An 18,213-nucleotide genomic window follows, 5' to 3' on the forward strand; every position below is an offset into this window, starting at 1 on the left:
TCTCTCTAATTTGGTGCTATTGGTTTGTTAAGGTACCTATTTATTTTGAGTTTTTTCTGTGTCAAACACAAAGGTTGAATGTATGGCTTAGCACTAACTTCATGTGGGTTTTTCTGCTCAAGTTATTTCAGTTATATTCCTCAGTTAATACTTCGCAGGATCTTGAGGAGTTCTTTTGTGTTGTATTGCTTTGAAGGTGAATCTCATTCCTCGGGTTTTGCTCTGTTGTCGTAGCACTTTCAGATTTGAAGTTATGTTTCTCAAGTAAGAAGTAGTATCTTTGTGCTTTTAGCAATGAGAATATTTGAGGAACTACCTATTACAACATCATTTTCTAGGAAAATTAGATCATAACAAGAGACGATGAATCATTTATTTTCTTTGTTGTGGGTAGGGTCAAATTTTGAATTACCAAGCTTTTGTATGATTTTGATTGACCAGGCTTGCTTGCTGCTTGCTTGTCAATCAAGCTATGTTGGTCGATTTTAGAGACAAACTTGTCTTCGAATAAGACTATCTAGAAGCAGCAAGGCAAAGACATCCATTGCATTACTAACTGGGATAATTTTGACTTGTTAGCTACACCCTTTGGATGGTCCTAATTGTAGAAAATTATTATAGACAATCAACCCTTCAAATTTCACCATCATGAAAGAATCTAAATATAGTATGTTTTCTTCTCTTACTTTTTTATTATACTCTTCTACTCTTATAATTCATCAAATGCTAACTATTACCGTCACTTTAATGCTCGGAACCCCTGGTTGATAATTTATAGTGGGTCAGTTCTGTGTTGATTTCTCTCATGATGATTGATGCTTTGTTACATAGATAGAAAAAAATTGAGAAATCAGATGGAGAAGGAATGGCACAACCGTGAAAAATAAGTCAGATGCTTGTTGAAAGATATATACTGTGAGTTTCATATATTTTGGTTATATAAGGATTCAATTTTTTAAGGAGGCCGGAGTGGAGAAGTAGATGTGACATAGAGAAACATGGCTATGCAGGGGAAGCGGGAAATCACACTTTGACAAATGTTTCTATAGTCATGTGTTATTCTGTAGCCACTGAGCAAATGCATCGACATACATGTGTCAGAGACGCTGTATGCTCTTTGATTGTTGATAATTTTTTGTTTCTCGTGGACCTTGTTTGACTTTTGGATGTGGTGTGAATTCTATGGGCTAATATGTCAAGCTTTCGATGGTTCACTATGTACGCTTGTTTGGTGATTCAATATTTGTCAGTGTGGTAATAAGCCACATACGACACAAATTCTTCTATTTTGCCGAACACATCCTCTTGAAGTACAAGATATTTTTATAACCATGTCTACAACTCATGATCTCTATGCCTAAATTTATTGTTTGGTGCCATTGTGACCAATATCCCTTAAAACATGGATGTTCCCGCCTTTCGCTCTGGTCGCGCTGATTTTGAACGAAAATTCAATCCAAGGAGCGGGAAGGGACTGCTTTGGCCCACAAAAGAAAAAAGAAGAAAAGAAAACGCAACCAAACCACAGCCAGGCCGCGCGGCTTCTCTCTCTGTCTTGCTCCTCTCTCGATCCCCTCCAGATCCAACCGCCACCGCCGACCTCCGTCCTCTCCCCCAACCCCAGCTCCAACTCCGGCCTCCACTCCACCGCCGGCGATCCATCCGTTCCCCTCCTCTCGCTCGCCGTAGATCCGCTCGAGCAGCGCAGCCCACGGTCAGATCAGATCCTCGCGCCCGGAACCCTAGCCCTCTGGCCATGGCGACCGGCCGCAGCACAGGTATGAATCCCTCCTCCTCTTCTCCTCTTCTTCCTCTTCTCTCTCTCTCCCTATCTCTCTCTCTCTCTCCCTATCTCTCTCTGACCCACATCTCGCCACGTCTCTTCTCTATAGGTTGGAGGTGCCACCATGGAGTCCTCTGCCGGGGACGCCGCCCAAGTGCTCGTCAAGGCCCGCTGCTCCTTCTTCCTCCTTTTCCTCAAATTCAAGGGCAATCAGCAGCACACGCCATCCTCAAGGTCCGCCCCTCTCTCTCGATTTCCTCTTCCTGGCCTGGCCTGACCTGACCTGATGCATGGGATTTCCTTTCCATGGCAGGCGCACGGTTCTTCTCTTCTCTGATGGATGGATGGGTTGGTCGTGGAGGAGGAGAACGACCAGGAGAATAGGGATCCCGTCTCTTCTTTTCTCTTCATCAATGTCGGCCGCCCAGGAACAACGACCCAGCCACCCCTCAAGGAAAGGTAAAGGCACCCTCTTCATCCCCAAAGACAAGAAAGATTCAAGGATGGCCTCCATATTACAAGGATGCCCATGGTTTTGGATCTCACATTAGGTCCTTGTTTAAGACCGGCCAGCCATAATGGGTGCACCGCCTTCTCCAGCTCTATGTGCTTAATTATCTTGCTTCACACCAACATTTCATTTCTTAACGAGGCAGGCTTTCTATATGAGATGGCCTGCAACAAACGCTCCTCTGCGTAAGTGTGTTTGCCAAACTGCGGTCTGCCGGTGACCTCTTCTGGCCAGCATCACACTTCCGTTTCTTGATGAATGGGTTTTATTTAAATCGTAGGCATGCAGAGAGTTAGAGCCAATCCAGATTTGAGAAACAACAGCTACAGATGTCGACTGTCATGGCTGTAGCTCCCAACTTGTCTCCTTCCTCTGTTGCCACCCTGGTCGGTCTGTCCAATAATTGGTGTTGCTTTCTATATGTAACAATAAAGCATGGACCGATACATGCCAAAATGCGCTTTGGTCGCCGGGCTCCAGGGACCTCAGTTCCACTTGAGTTACGATGCTTTCTGTTTCTTGAATTAATTCCAAGTTATACACACAGATAGTTAGAGTCCAACTGAGATTTGAGAAGCAACTGTACAAGCTCAAATGTTTGTTCGTCGTCAGCAAACGTATTGCTATATAGTAGCTAATTTACAAGTATCATATTACCAAAGTTCTCTGTCCTATAATATAAGACCGTTTTTTACACTAGTGTAGTGTCAAAAAGGCTCTTATATTTTCGGATGGAGGGAGTAACTTTTTTATGGCATACTTCGATGCCAATTTTCATATGTTATATTGATCCGTATGAGTAGTATCTAGTCAAACATCCAAAAGGTTTGCTGGAATGGATAAAAAATAAACCCTTTTTTTAAGTTCTGAACTACATATATGTGTGTGTGTGTGTGTGTGTTGTCCTGTTTATTATCCGTGCGGCAGACCATCTATAAGGGAAGGGGGCTGTTTTGCTAGTTTCCATTAATATTTGTTGGTTTGCTGCTTTCTGTTAACTGAAGATGTGCTTTCTTTTTCATGTGTGGGTGGCAGGCAGGAGTGCAAACCCTTGGAGTTCATGTAGAGTATTCTGCCCTCATGGGTCACAGAGGCCCTCCTTCCTCCGCCCCATCAGAACCAGGCTGCCTGTTGTATGTACAGCAGGTGAGCCCTCTCTGTCAATCCAAACCGTGTTCCTAGTGTGTTTGCTTTGAAGAACAGACTGCATCTTGTGGATAAGTTCTCTGGAAAGGTTCCTTTTATTTGACAGCCTCTGGAAGACTTATAGTGTTGTGGGTGGTCCTATTGCAGCCCAATCTACCAATGTATATTCCTTTTTATCTAGAAAGACTAGGCATGTTTTTTCCTTGTGACAATAAAAATAAGTACGAGTAGGTTGCCACAGTGAGCTCGTCTCCTTCCTCTGCTCTCCGCCTCTTGTTGCTCTGATAGATTGTCATAATTTGGTTAGCAAGGTGCTGTGGGTCGATGGATTCTATGGTTCCTGTGATGTGGTGGGGTTCATGTTAAGTTCGCCATGATGGACTTCATCACTGAAAGAATTGTTCCATTTCTCAACAAAATAAAAACATCAGTTAATAACACTCTCTTGCAATTTATTCAGATAATCGAAAAGCATGAGCTGCTTAAATAGTGATGCAGTTTGGTTTCTTTGAGATTGAATGGTCTAGTACGTATCTTCTATGGGTAAACACCTGATATCCATGTATGCTCACACTGTAAACAATTGTTGATATGTACGTCGCCTGCCTCCTGTTTACTATTACCTCCGTCCGGAATCAGTTGTTGTTGAAATGGATATATCTAGACGTATTTCAGTGCTAGATACATCTGTTTGAGCGATAAGTAATTCCGGACTGAGGGAGTAGTTTCTAATGCCTGGAGTAATCTGCTTAGTTGTTGAACAGGGCTGATTTGTACCGGTTCTATAGATTTGGTAATTGATGGACTTGGGTCCAAAGTCCTAGAGCTATTCTTGATATACGGAGAGACCTTTCTCTTTATTGTTTCTTATGATTTTTCTTTGGTCCACTGATTAGGTGTACAAACTAATTGTGAATTCTTTTTTGTTGTAGCAAAAAGATTTGGATGCAGACCGTGGTGGTTTCTTCATAGTACACGTGCAGCCAGCCGTGTATGTTCAAATTCTCCCTGACGCCGTGTGATGCTAGTGATTTTGCCTGCCATGCCGCAACCACGACGGTGGCGATGTCCGGCCTCGGCTACAACTTGCACAGGATTTGGCCTCTGGATGGGTTTCTCGTGCCAGGCACCTCGACGACTTTTGCTATGCTGTGGTGTTGTTTGGCATTGGCTACACAATAGCTATGGTGAGATCCTCTGATTCCTCTGCTCCCCGCCTCTGGTTGCTCCGATAGATGGTCACAATTTGGTTAGCAAGGGGTTGTGGGTCGATGGATGCTATGGTTCCTGTGATGTGCCTGGGGTTCATGCTAATTGTTGGTTATGTTGCTAGTGCTATAATCCGGTTGGTTATGTTGCTCTGCTGGGTTTAGGATGTCGAATTGAGCCGGTTGCCACTGCTCTAATCATATAGGCATAGTACATGATTACTAGCAATTCTGTTCCAATGTAGGTGGTATGTGTTAATCTGTAGCCCATGTGTGCTGTGTCGTGCTCATGTGAGCAGGAAATTACCATGTGTATTTCTGTTGCAAATGTGTTCTGCCCATTAGCAGATCATGATGATATGCTACAGTACATGGGTTTAGTTATATGAAAATGAGCTGATTTTCTTATCTCTACTAAGGAATTCTTCTTGTATGAGTTTCAGTTTTTGATGTTCTGCGCACTGACAGATCAATGGCCTTCTATGAGAACAAAGAAAATCACTCATTCCTAGTTGTGTACGCGTGTATCGACAAACAAGTTGGTTATTGTAAAGGTGGCTCGTTGCCTCCTATTTGCATAGAATGCTTATTTATTACCTCAACTAGGTCATTGTTGTTGATGTACCTTACCTCAACTAGGTCACCTCATGATTTGTCCAAGCTCGAGTCCATGATTTCTAGTTTTTTTTTGATTTGATGTCAAGATTATCTTCTTATTTCTTTTGTCCTTCTTGTGCAGCAGGATTCGATTCGGTACAATAAGGGGTTCGTCGTGCCAGGCTTCACGGCGCTGCTGCTTCCATGTGACGGACTGACGGTGTTGTTTGGCATCGGCTACAAAAACAGCCATGGTATGGTCCTCTCATTTCTCCACTCCCCGTCTCCGGTGGTTGCTCGGAGCTTGTCGTGTCCATCGAGCCATCACTATGGTGGTCGATCTGCGTTCATGTCCATTGTGCCATTTCTATGTCTGGTCAGGCTGCTACAGTATGTCCTTGCATAGTGATGATGTTACTGTTTCTTTTTTTTTGCTCGTTTGCTTGTTGGTCTGTCTGTTTGGTAATTATCATTCTACCACTAGTCTTCCTGATACAAACTTCCCATCCCACTCAAAAGTCTGAAACACTTCTTCGCACTCAACAACTAAGCAGCACAGCACACCTGAATATATATGCGCATCTGTATATACTTAGTTTCCCATCACCCACATGGAGCGGTCTTGTTTGCTTCGGGATGTAGTATCACCACTACCTGCCTGCCTCCTTCCTGAAATTCTAACAGTATATATGTGGTCTGCGTACCATGATCTCATTATGGAGTGGTTTTTATTTCCAAGGATGCCTTCCTACTCCTACTAGTTCCAGTGTCATACAGTTTGATTAAATCAAAACGATTCATTCATGGTTGAGCATTTTGTTTTGATGATTCAGCATAAGATCCGATGTGACATTGAGTTCAGTCTCTCCTGCCTTAGTTTTCAAATTCATGATTTTCTTTCGCAATTCATGATTTTATTTGCATGAAGCTTGGTTTATGGTTGTCTATGGATCTTCGCTTTCTCTGTATGTATGATAGCTTCTGTATTTAGTTGTTGTTTGGTCAAAATATTATGATTGGCGAAGTTGTATTTATTTCCAAGCTGGCAATGCTTTATAGGTGTCTCTGTTTACTAGTACTTGAGAGGGAATTGGAAGTAGTTTGTCAACTGAAGCTTGGTCCTGCTCGACACCAAGGAGAGGCGCAAGGGGGTGCCTAGCACCGGCGCCGAAGAATGCTGGTGCTCCTCTTCGTCTTCGACCTGCTCTGCTCCTTCAAGGTAAGCTGGTCCTGGTCCTTGACCTGATCATTGGCGTCGCCCATGAGTATGATGCTGCCATGTTGAGTCTGTAATTTCATAGGCACACTTGTCTTGCTGCAGTACAGATTCGCCGTATCAACAGCCCTGGCTAGTGTTGCTGGATTTATATTGTTCTCCTTGGGCTGGAACTCGATTTCATCCCTTATTTTTCTGAAATGGGACATGTCTTTAATTTCTGAAAGAAAAATGGCAATGCTGACTTGGCATTTGACGGGTGGTTTTGAGAATTAGCATTATGGAATTTATGTTATAGGTTAGCTTGATTAATCTTTACTACGGGATTTCCTTCTAAGGAGCTAGTGTTGTTGGGTTTTCTTCCAAGGAGCCAGTCGGGTTTTCTATAGTCAAGCATGTTAGTCATAGTGGGATACATTTGTATGAGGAATGTCTTGGACATCCTGTTAAAAGCAACAGCATATGCTAGAGCTACAATTAATTATGAATAACAACGCTGTTTGTTTTCAGCATTTGCACTTCGCACTGAAGCAAAGTTATCATCCGTTAGCAAACTATGAGGCTGTAACATCACTGAAAGTTGTCTTAAAAGGGGTCATGTTTCTTGTTGTTGTTTATTGATCTTCACAACTCATGTGGTTTCCTCACCCATGTAGGTGATAGCCGAATGGTATACGCGCGAGATTCATCTTCCACTCAAACGCCTCACGCCCTGCCCCTCCAGTAGCTGATTCTTCTTCGACTCTGTCACATGTGGTAAGCTACTGGTTCCTCTCCTCTGCTCTCTCCCATACTCTGTGTGCCCACCGCCATCAAGCCATGGTGAATTTGTGTGCATTAACGAATGCATTTCAGAAACAGCTTCATCCTTGATTTGTAGTGCACGAATCAATTTCTGAATGGATCATCATTGATTTGCTTGGGTTGGCGAATGCTTGGGCATCGTGTACCAAATAAACTTGTCTCATTTTGAGCGTCGGGTCAAGGCCTTTTATTTGTTGGCTGATGCATTGCATGGGTGTACTGTGTATGTATGTAAAGGAGATGGATAAAATTGGTAGTAGTTGTTTTCAGGAAGATGTTGGCTTTTTTTATTGATGAGGGAGAATAGTAATCGCAATTTCATGGTATAGGAGGGAGAATTAACAAGGAGACAAATTCATGTTCTTAAATAGCTCTTTCAGTTTCCTGTCTGCATGAAAAGTGAGAACTGGATTTTTAAATCTTGCCTCGATTAAAACTGTATACAACTAATTCTTGTATCCATTCACTTCAATCTTCACGTTAACATCTTGCTGGAGTACCGATTCTTCTCACACGCACTAGACCTCTTAGGTTATATATTTCTTAAGGGCTGCATTTTAATCAGGCTTTGTTAATTCCTGCCAAAACTGGTTTTTGAGCTCTAAGTTGTGAAGACTGGCCTCTAGTGCTGCCACTGGAGAACAAGCTTATATTGTCAAACTTTTTATGTTTGGGGTGTTTTGAAGATCTTTTGTTCAACTGCTTTACAGACACTCAGTTCTAGTTTTTGCCTTATGTCATCTCATAGTAAAATGAATACTTTCTGATACTGTCACCATTTTAGTGGCCCGTCGAAGCGCTTCATCTTCCTCGGTTTAGGTGAGCCCTTGGCCTTCAAGCCGACTATTTTAGCGTTTGGATCTATGGTGGTGGGCCAGCCACCACAATCTTTCTAGTAGATGAAATTGTCCAGTTATAGTTTTATAGGATCTGTATTCTAAGGCTTGGAGTTGTTAATGGCTTACAAATAGAACAAAATGATTTTATATTATGTTGTGCTGTTGTCTAATTTGCAATGGTTGCTCTGCTAGGATTTGTAGTAGTTAATGGTTGTCACATCAAATAAAATGATGTTTTGCTATGTTTCGAAGGTATTTGTTTGTACGATTGCATAAGAATATAGTAGGTACTATACTTGATCTTAGTGTTCAACTATGTATATAACCTTGTAGTACAAACTGTGTATAAACTATAAAGATGAAGTCGTCTAGGATAAAAGCCTAAGTATGTGATTTATGTGGTAGTGGTGCTCGCAATGGAACTGTCACATTCTTTTCCTTGAGTTTATTGATAAAATCTGAACAATTGTTTTTGTAAGCTTGGTGCCTTAACTCCACCACTACCTTGACGCCCACACAGTTGGGCTCCACTTTGATTTTCAATAAAATATGTTAGTTTGCTCCAGTATTTTACTATTCTAGGATGTTTAGAGTGGCTACTAGATGTGCTTGGATCTCCTGCAAACTTATGTAACTTTTACCATTTTTGATAGAGAGAGCAAATTTATAGTGAAGCTTGAGAGCAATTTTCAATGTTTCAAGTGAAGCTTGGTTTATCTATATTTTGTACTCCCTTCTGTCCATAATATAAGATTGTTTTGCAAGCTAAAACAGTTTGCAAAACGATCTTATATTATGGGACAGAGGGAGTAGATATTTTTTTGATTATTTGCAACTCGCCTTCCTCTGCTCCTCGCCCCTGGTTGGTCTGAGCTTGTGACCATCGAGCCAGGGCTACGCCATGCTAGGGTTTGGCTATTTAGAGAGAGCCAGGGCTATGCCATGAAAGTTTTTACTTTGTTAGTACAGAACAAATGGGGTCTATTTGCTTGCTGCTTTATGGCTATTTTTTCCCTTGCTTCCAAAAATTTAAGCATTAGAGAATTGTTGGAGGCTTCTCACGCTGACACCTTCATGTTGAACATGTATGGATTCCGTTATGCCCTTGTGCTTTTTACCCCCATGTATTCAGTGGTACATGAACCATTAAAGAACCGATCCTAGTTATATTAACAAGATAGGTAGCTTAGTTTAGGTTGTCATGTTGTAAACTTGAAATTCGTTGATAGCATGCGTTTTTTGGTCTACTTGTTGAGTTTCTCAAGTCGCCTCTTGTTGTTTTCTGTTCTAGGCAATCGGTGACTGGCGTGTTGATTGGATCCAAGGGAGGAGCTTATGGTGTGTTGACACCAGTCTGTCCTTATCTTGTGGCGTTGACATCATAATCATGTCCAGCCGAAAGGTATCCAATGTTCCCCTCTAATTGAAAGAAAACTAATCAGTTTGGCCCCTTCCACTCGAGGATGACTACCTCATATATGTCCCTGGACATCCTGTTAAAAGCAACTAGCAGATGCTACAGCTACAATTAATTGTCAACACCTGCACTGTTCTTGAGATATCATTAGTTTTTACACATGGGATTACTTCCGCATGGGTCAATCACAACAGGTGTTTTATGAAAAAAATGCATCTTGATGTTCCGTGTAATGCACGGGCATCTTGCTAGTCACAGTATATATGTGGTCTATGTACCATGATCTCATGCGAGTGGTTTTTATTCCAAGGATGCCTTCCTACTCCTGCTAGTTCTAATGTCATACAGTTTGAATAAATCGAAATGAATCCGATTCATGGTTGAGTATTTTGTTTTTGATGATTCAGGGCAACAATCTATTGGTCAATTTGCATTCCCTCTAATGTCCTTTGCTCTCTTTGTCCCGCTCAATTACCCATCATTTTTGTATATCTTGGTGTTGTATGCTAGATCAATGAGCCAGCCAACCATGCATGTTGTGATGTGAAAATTTCGTCAATTTCATTTGATGTGCGTATGGATGGATCCAGACCCAAGTCAAGTCGTCCTTGGTTGCCTGCCATGCTGCTTTTACTAGTAAAAGCAGTGGCGGGCCATTTTATGTATGTAAGCTTGTTGTGTTGAATTCTGAAAGCAAGGTAGGATTTTTTTTGCTTGGCTCTTGGGTTTCTCTCCTCTGTGTGCTCCTGTTCGGTTTTGTTTTGATGCTTGCACATATCGAAGGCTTTCTAGGCGTCATTATCTAAAGGCCTTTTTTAGCTCAGTGTTTGTGCCAAATAATATATGTTTGTCTCCTTGCCTTGTGATCTCCAGCAGTGCTACCCTGGAGACCATGCAAGAATGAAGAACACACTTGAAAAATGGATAGTAAAAATATGTCTTTTTAACCCTGCTTGATTCAGCATTTTAGTACAGGCCACTCACACTCACTGTTCTGTTCTGTTCTGCTCCTGTAACCATAGAGGGCCGGGAGCTTGCAGCAACTGTGGATGAGGTCCCAGTGGAGGTATGCCCTCCTCTCCTTCTCCTTCCTGTCAAGTGCTTGTGTGAAAAACAGTCTTGATAAAAAATAAATCTGCTTATTTAATGGACTGCCACTTGACATTGATTTCAACATCCGTTTCTTAAATACCAGGTAGTGCGAGAAATCCAATGGAGGAGATCAAGTCTTGTGGGGAAAAGTGCGCAAGCCTTTGCAGAGTGTACAAACTAATCATGGTTAGCCGCGTCCCCGGTTATGGACATCTTGAGTATCTAGTACTCGGATTATCATATGTATTTCATCACTCTAAATTAATATTGTTAGGTTGATAATTATTTTTAATTGGGATTGAGTTGGAGGAACCTTCTCAATGATGTTTTAACTATCGTGATAGTTAAATAAAATCTATTCCTTTGTTGTAGGGAAAAATTGGCTTTTCGCAAAACTTTAACCATAGAGCTTTCCACCAGCCAAGTATGCATGTAGTGATAGCATTAGTCAGTTCTTGCTCTACTGTGTTATTTTGCCAGCATATTCCATGTGCTGACCCTTTTTGGGGCTGCAACGTATTATGTTGTAGACTTTTCAAACGAGGAGTAAGGTTCGTTAGGTTGTTGCCATGCAGCTCGGCTATATCGTTAGAGTTGATGGACTCACTTTATATTCCAAGCCTTCTGTTGTTATCATATTAGATGGCCTTAAGCCATATTTATTGTAATAAGTTTTCTTTTGAGACATTCTATGTAATAAGTGTGTGATTGATACTCTGTTATAAATCTTTCGAGTACTATGTGTGTCAGCATTATCGATCCAGGGATGACACTAAAGCACAGAGACTTGACCGTTTGAGGTCGGATCGCTACATTCACCATAATCCACCTCGATCATATTGTAGCGGTGCTTAGGCGAAGCCCTGCGTCGGTAGCATCATCATCACCGTCACCACGCCATCGTGCTGACAAAACTCTCATGTGAAGCTTTGCTAGATCGGAGCTCGCAGGACGTCATCGAGTTGAATGTGTGCAGAACTCGGAGGTGCTGTGCGTTTGGTACTTGTATCGGTCGGATCGTGAAGACGTACGATTACATCAACCGTGTTGTGCTAACGCTTCCGCATTCGGTCTACGAGGGTACATGGACACACTCTCCTCTCTCGTTGCTATGCATCACCATGATCCTGTGTGTGCGTAGGAATTTTTTTGAAATTACTACGTTCCCCAACAGTGGCATTCGAGCCAGGTTATTGCGTAGATGTTATATGCACGAGTTGAACACAAGTGAGTTGTGGGCGATACAAGTCATACTGCTTACCGGCATGTCATACTTTGGTTCGGCGGTATTGTTGGATGAAGCGGCCCGGACCGACATTACGCGTAAGCTTATGCGAGGCTGGTTCTACCGACGTGCTTTGCACACAGGTGGCTGGCAGGTGTCAGTTTCTCCAACTTTAGTTGAACCAAGTGTGGCTACGTCCGGTCCTTGCGAAGGTTAAAACATCACTAACTTGAAGAACTATCGTTGTGGTTTTGATGCGTAGGTAAGAACGGTTCATGCTCAGCCCGTTGCAGCCACGTAAAACTTGCAACAACAAAGGAGATGACGTCTAACTTGTTTTTGTAGGGCATGTTGTGATGTGATATAGTCAAGAAATGATGCTATATTTATTGTATGAGATGATCATGTTTTGTAACGGAGTTATCGGCAACTGGCAGGAGCCATATGGTTGTCGCTTTATTGTATGCAATGCAATCGCCCTGTAATTGCTTTACTTTATCACTAAGCGGTAGCGATAGTCGTAGAAGTAATAGTTGGCGAGACGACAACGATGCTACGATAGAGATCAAGGTGTCGCACCAGTGACGATGGTGATCATGACGGTGCTTTGGAGATGGAGATCAAAGGCACAAGATGATGATGGCCATATCATATCACTTATATTGATTGCATGTGATGTTTATCCTTCATGCATCTGCTACCTCTTGAGCACTGCGTTGGATTTCCCCGAAGAGGAGAGGATGATGCAGCAAAGTAGTGTAAGTATTTCCCTCAGTTTTTGAGAACCAAGGTATCAATCCAGTAGGAGACTACGCTTGAGTCCCTCGTACCTACACAAAAACAATAGCTCAACGCAACCAACGCGCTTAGGGGTTGTCAATCCCTTCACGGTCACTTACGAAAGTGAGATCTGATAGAGATGATAAATAATATTTTTGGTATTTTTGGTATAGAGATGCAAAGTAAAAAGTAAAAGCAAAGCAATAATAAAGTGATGGAGATTGATATGATGAGAAAGACACCTGGGGGCCATAGGTTTCACGAGTGGCTTCTCTTAAGAGCATAAGTATTCAACGGTGGGTGAACAAATTACTGTTGAGCAATTGACAGAATTGAGCATAGTTATGAGAATATCTAGGTATGATCATCTATATAGGCATCACGTCCGAGACAAGTAGACCGACTCCTGCCTACATCTACTACTATTACTCCACTCATCGACCACTATCTAGCATGCATCTAGAGTATTAAGTTAAAAACAGAGTAACGCCTTAAGCAAGATGACATGATGTAGAGGGATAGTTTCATGCAATATGATAAAACCCCCATCTTGTTATCCTCGATGGCAACAATACAATACGTGCCTTGCTGCCCCTTCTGTCATTGGGAAAGGACACCGCAAGATCGAACCCAAAGCTAAGCACTTCTCCCATGGCAAGAAAAACCAATCTAGTAGGCCAAACCAAACTGATAATTCGAAGAGACTTGCAAAGATAACCAATCATACATAAAAGAATTCAGAGAAGATTCAAATATTATTCATAGATAGACTTGATCATAAACCCACAATTCATCGGTCTCAACAAACACACCGCAAAAAGAAGATGACATCGAATAGATCTCCACGAGAGAGGGGGAGAACATTGTATTGAGATCCAAAAAGAGAGAAGAAGCCATCTAGCTACTAACTATGGACCCGTAGGTCTGAAATAAACTACTCACACTTCATCGGAGGGGCTTGGATGATGATGTAGAAGCCCTCCGTGATCGATGCCCCCTTCGGCGGAGCTCCGGAACAGGCCCCAGGATGGGATCTCGTGGATACAGAAAGTTGCGGCGGTGGAATTAGGTTTTTGGCTCCGTCCCCGATCGTTCGGGGGTACGTAGGTATATATAAGAGGAAGAAGTATGTCGGTGGAGCTTCGAGGGGCCCACGAGGCAGGGGGGTGCGCCCTCCACCCTCGTGGCCGCCTCGTGGCTTTCTTGACGGAGGGTCCAAGTCTCCTGGATCTTATCTGATGAGAAAATCACGTTTCCGAAGGTTTCATTCCGTTTGGACTCCGTTTGATATTCTGTTTCTCCGAAACACCGAAATAGGCAAAAAAAACAACAATTGTAGGCTGGGCCCCCGGTTAATAGGTTAGTCCCAAAAATAATATAAAAGTGGAAAATAAAGCCCAATATAGTCCAAAACAGTAGATAATATAGCATGGAGCAATCAAAAATTATAGATACGTCGGAGACGTATCAACGTCTTATTCTGCTTTGTTTGACGGTAGCATTATAAGATGATCTCTCACTAAATTTCAAGGTAAAAGTGTTCTCCCTGAGTATGCACCGTTGCTGATGACCCACAAGTATAGGGGATATATCATAGTCCTTTCGATAAGTAAGAGTGTCGAACCCAACGAGGAGTGGAAGGAAATGATAAGCGGCTTTCAGCAAGGTATTCTCTGCAAGTACTGAAATTATAGGTGACAGATAGTTTTGTGATAAGATAATTTGTAACGAGCAACAAGTAAAAAAGTAAATAAAGTGCAGCAAGGTGGCCCAATCCTTTTTGTAGCAAAGGACAATCCTGGACAAATTCTTATATAGAGAAAAGCGCTCCCGAGGACACATGAGAATTATCGTCAAGCTAGTTTTCATCACGTTCATATGATTCACGTTCGGTACTTTGATAATTTGGTATGTGGGTGGACCGGTGCTTGGGTACTGCCCTTACTTGGACAAGCATCCCACTTATGATTAACCTCTATTGCAAGCATCCGCAACTACAACAAAAGTATTAAGGTAAACCTAACCATAGTATGAAACATATGGATCCAAATCAGCCCCTTACGAAGCAACGCATAAACTAGGGTTTAAGCTTCTGTCACTCTAGCAACCCATCATCTAATTATCACTTCCCAATGCCTTCCTCTAGGCCCAAATAATGGTGAAGTGTCATGTAGCCGACGTTCACATAACACCACTAGAGGAGAGACAACATACATCTCATCAAAATATCGAACGAATACCAAATTCACATGACTACTAATAGCAAGACTTCTCCCATGTCCCCAGGAACAAGCGTAACTACTCATAAAGCATATTCATGTTCATAATCAGAGGGGTATTAATATGCATATAGGGTCTGAACATATGATCTTCCACCAAATAAACCAACTAGCATCAACTACAAAAAGTAATCAACACTACTAGCAACCTACAGGTACCAATCCCGGACTTAGAGACAAGAATTGGATACAAGAGATGAACTAGGGTTTGAGAGGAGATGGTGCTGGTGAAGATGTTGATGGAGATTGACCCCCTCCCGATGAGAGGATCATTGGTGATGACGATGGCGATAATTTCCCCCTCCCGGAGGGAAGTTTCCCCGGCAGAACAGCTCCGCCGGGGCCCTAGATTGGTTCCGCCAAGGTTCCGCCTCGTGGCGGCGGAGTCTCGTCTCGAAAGCTGGCTTATGATTTTTTCCTCATCGAAAGACTCCATATAGCAGAAGATGGGCATCGGAGGGCCACCAGGGGGCCCACGAGGCAGGGGGCGCGCCCAGGGGGTAGGGTGCGCCCCACCCTCGTGGGCAGGGTGTGGCCCCCTATGGAACTTCTTGCGCTCATTATTTTTTTATTCTGAAAATGACTTCCATGAAGTTTCAGGACTTTTGGAGCTGTGCAGAATAGGTCTCTAATATTTGCTCCTTTTCCAGCCCAGAATCCCAGCTGCCGGCATTCTCCCTCTTTATGTAAACTTTGTAAAATAAGAGAGAATAGGCATAAGTATTGTGACATAATGTGTAATAACAACCCATAATGCAATAAATATTGATATAAAAGCATGATGCAAAATGGACGTATCAACTCCCCAAGCTTAGACCTCGCTTGTCCTCAAGGGAAAGCCGAAATCAAAAAATATGTCCACATGTTTAGAGATAGAGGTGTCGATAAAAATAAAATACAAACATGAGGGCATCATGATCATTCTTAGAACATCAACTTATATAATTCTTGTCATATGATCTTCTTATGCTAGAGTAACAATTCAATCAAAATTTCAAGTATGAATCATAAACTTTCATTGAAAACTAACAAACTATAATCTCAGTCATTGGAGCAATTGCAATTTATCATAACATCGGAAAGAGTCAATATAAGAGCTTTTCAGCAAGTCCACATACTCAACTATCATATAGTCTTTCACAATTGCTAACACTCACACAATACTTATGGGTATGGAGTTTTAATCGGACATAGAGAAAGATAGGGGCTTTTGCCTCCCAACGTTTTACCTCAAGGGTAATGTCAACAATAATAGTTCATGAAAACTCACATCCAATTAGCCATATATACCATGATCTTTCCAGCATGTTGTGCTTGCCAAAAGATAAAATGTAAAAAGGAAAGGTGAAGATCACCATGACTCTTATATAAGGTAGGAGATAAAAGTAAAAGATAGGCCCTTCACAGAGGGAAGTAGAGGTTGCCATGCGCTTTTATGGTTGGATGCACAAAATCTTAATGCGAAAGAACGTCACTTTATATTGCCACTTGCGATATGGACCTTTATTATGCAGTCCGTCGCTTTTATTTCTTCCATATCACATGATCGTATAAAGCTGATTTTCTCCCACACTAATAAGTCATACATATTTAGAGAGCAATTTTTATTGCTTGCACCGATGACAACTTACTTGAAGGATCTTACTCAATCCATATGTAGATATGGTGGACTCTCATGGCAAAACTGGGTTTAAGGATATTTGGAAGCACAAGTAGTATCTCTACTTGGTGCAAAGAATTGGCTAGCATGAGAGGGAAAGACAAGCTCAGCATGTTGGATGATCCATGACAATATAATTTATCTCAGATGTAAGAAAACATAACCCATTACGTTGTCTTCCTTGTCCAACGTCAACTCTTTAGCATGTCATATTTTAATGAGTGATCACAATCATAAAAGATGTCCAAGATAGTATATTTATATGTGAAGACCTCTCTTTCTTTATTACTTTCCTATTAATTGCAACGATGGCCAAAACTATGTTTGTCAACTCTCAACAACTTTTATTCATCATACTCTTTTTATGTGAGCTCATTACTCTCCATAAGATCCATATGATCTCTTTTATTTCTTTGTATTCTTTCTCTTTTATTTTATTCCCTCAAGATCATGGCAAAATATTCAAGCCCTTGACTCAACACTAATATTTATTATATATAGCTCACAGACTTGATTACATAGAAGGATCATAAAGCAAAACTCACAACTAGATCATACTAAAACTTTTATTCTACTAGATCAAAATATTATCAAAAGGATCGAACTAAGAAAAACGGTAAAGATAAAAGTGATGGTGATATGATACCAGGGCACTCCCCCAAGCTTGGCAGTTCCCAAGGGGAGTGCCCATACCCATGTGATTATATCTCTTTTGCCGGTGAAGGAGTTGGAGTTGTTGATGACGTAGGCTTGTCGTCCCTCTTCCAGGGCATAGGCTCACCATCATAGAAGGATGATCGAGTCTCCTGAAACCTCAAATCTGCAGCCAAACTCATCCTCTTGAATCTATATTCATACTCACAGTTTTGATTTTGCAGGTCATAGATCTGGGCTTAGAGGTTCTCGATTTTCTCATGAAGCTTGAAGATGGCCTCCCCAATGTCCTTGATGTCCATCTTGTGGTTGTTGGTGAACTCCATGATCATAATGTGATTGGAATCGAGTCCACGCTCCACCATCTCCTGACACTTGAAAACTTGTTGCTCCAATGCCTCGAGCCTTGCCTCCGTGCTTCCGGTCTTCCTTGGTCCCTCAACATCGCGGATATGCAACAACCCCTCATGCATCTCAATGGTTTGAGGGAGTCCGGAGAGCACACGAGGTGCCCACGAGGTAGGGGGGCTCGCCCAGGAGGGTAGGGCGTGCCCTCCACCCTCGTGGAGCCCTCGTGTCCTTCCCGGACTACTTCTTATTTTTCTATTTTTCTAAATATTCCAAAACGGAAGAAAATTGCCATTAGAACTGTTTTGGAGTCGGATTACTTACCGTACCACATACCTATTCCTTTTCAGAGTCTGAAAAATTCCAGAAAGTGTCCCTTATGTATTCCTCCGAGGTTACGGTTTCAATAACATTGGTTTCAACATTTATAGGATTACCTGAGATATAATGTTTAATTCTTTGACCGTTCACCACCTTCGGATTTGTGCCTTCGAAGTTGTTGATTTTTATGGCACCGGAACGATAGACCTCCTCGATAATGTAAGGACATTCCCATTTAGAGAGAAGTTTTCCTGCAAAAAATCTTAAACAAGAGTTGTATAGCAATACATAATCACCTACATTAAACTCACGCTTTTCTATTCTTTTGTCATG

General features: G+C 42.0%; 1 long non-coding RNA gene across 11 annotated transcripts; it reads left to right on the forward strand.

The window, feature by feature from the left end:
• Positions 1-6: 6 nt before the first annotated feature.
• LOC119287005 lies at positions 7-10,781 on the forward strand. 11 transcript variants are annotated; one of them, XR_005140737.1, is made up of 12 exons: positions 7-1,778; positions 1,893-2,017; positions 2,097-2,242; positions 3,330-3,440; positions 4,373-4,627; positions 5,388-5,499; positions 6,305-6,464; positions 7,118-7,217; positions 8,050-8,084; positions 9,396-9,506; positions 10,032-10,587; positions 10,717-10,781. It is a non-coding gene; the product is annotated as an uncharacterized LOC119287005 (long non-coding RNA). The 11 variants fall into 11 exon arrangements; XR_005140733.1 differs by lacking the exon at positions 8,050-8,084 and having other exon boundaries at positions 7-196; positions 832-915; positions 1,011-1,778; positions 9,396-10,587; XR_005140738.1 differs by having other exon boundaries at positions 10,544-10,587; positions 10,717-10,780.
• Positions 10,782-18,213: the final 7,432 nt, after the last annotated feature.

This window comes from Triticum dicoccoides, chromosome 4A (genome assembly GCF_002162155.2).
Source record: "Triticum dicoccoides isolate Atlit2015 ecotype Zavitan chromosome 4A, WEW_v2.0, whole genome shotgun sequence".
Classification (NCBI taxonomy): domain Eukaryota; kingdom Viridiplantae; phylum Streptophyta; class Magnoliopsida; order Poales; family Poaceae; genus Triticum; species Triticum dicoccoides.